The sequence below is a fragment of the Penaeus chinensis genome, chromosome 27, assembly GCF_019202785.1.
Source record: "Penaeus chinensis breed Huanghai No. 1 chromosome 27, ASM1920278v2, whole genome shotgun sequence".
In the NCBI taxonomy this organism is placed as follows: domain Eukaryota; kingdom Metazoa; phylum Arthropoda; class Malacostraca; order Decapoda; family Penaeidae; genus Penaeus; species Penaeus chinensis.
Genome location: NC_061845.1, coordinates 6,828,338 through 6,829,362, shown reverse-complemented (window position 1 = coordinate 6,829,362; position 1,025 = coordinate 6,828,338).

The following is a 1,025-nucleotide window of genomic DNA, read 5'->3' as shown; positions in this document are numbered from 1 at the left end:
CCTCCTCTCCCTGTCGCTTGAGCTGCCTTATATTATAAGGTGATTAAACTATATAAACACAGGTTACATCAGGATTATTTGGCAGGCTGCGTGGATTTACCTTTCTATCCCCTCAAGGTACACTTAAGTACGTTAGAAATAGGGTAAGAGGTGAGACGGAGGTAACAGGTGTATTTTATACATGCTGTTTGTGTATGTGTCATGGAGGGTAGAAGCTCAGCTGATGAGACATGTCTGGGACGTGTTTTTTTGCACTGTAGGTTTTCGGTTGTGATGTAACCTCGTTTTTGGCATGAGTCGGGTGCAATGCGTATATATTTTTAGTTGGATTTATGGATATGAGATTGGTATAGCTGTATTATGAAGAGCTGGATACGAAGATGGATTATATTAATGAACCGATAAGCTTATAACTAGGCTACATATACGTGATTGGAGGAGTATTGAATAAACAAATAAGGCAAATAAAGGGGGGGGGGGGCTTTGTAGACGGCGGGAGGATTTCGTAATCGGTGTAGAATATTTCCGAATGAATTTTCGCTGGCACCTGTGAAACGGCACCTGAGGATTGGGAGAGTGCCAGGCATGCTGTTATGTGCGCAAGGTGTTTGGTAGGGAGCAAGATAGTTAAATGTGCAAATGGGTCTATTCAGTTTTTGCTCGTTTTTGTTATCGTCATTGTTAATGAGTTACTGTGTGCGTGTGTGTGGGCGTGTGAGTGTGAGTGTGAGTGTGAGTGTGAGTGTGTGTGTGTGTGTGTGTGTGTGTGTGTGTGTGTGTGTGTGTGTGTGTGTGTGTGTGTGTGTGTGTGTGTGAGCGAGGAAGATAAAGAGAGAGAGAGAGAGAGAGAGAGAGAGAGAGAGAGAGAGAGAGAGAGAGAGAGAGAGAGAGAGAGAGAGAGAGAGAGACAGAGAGAGAGAGAGAGAGAGAGAGACAAAGAACACGATAAAAAAAAAAAAAAAAAAATGCTCCATGCTCGGTTCTGACCCTTCACTACGACTGGTTAAACTGAGCAATGGAAAAAA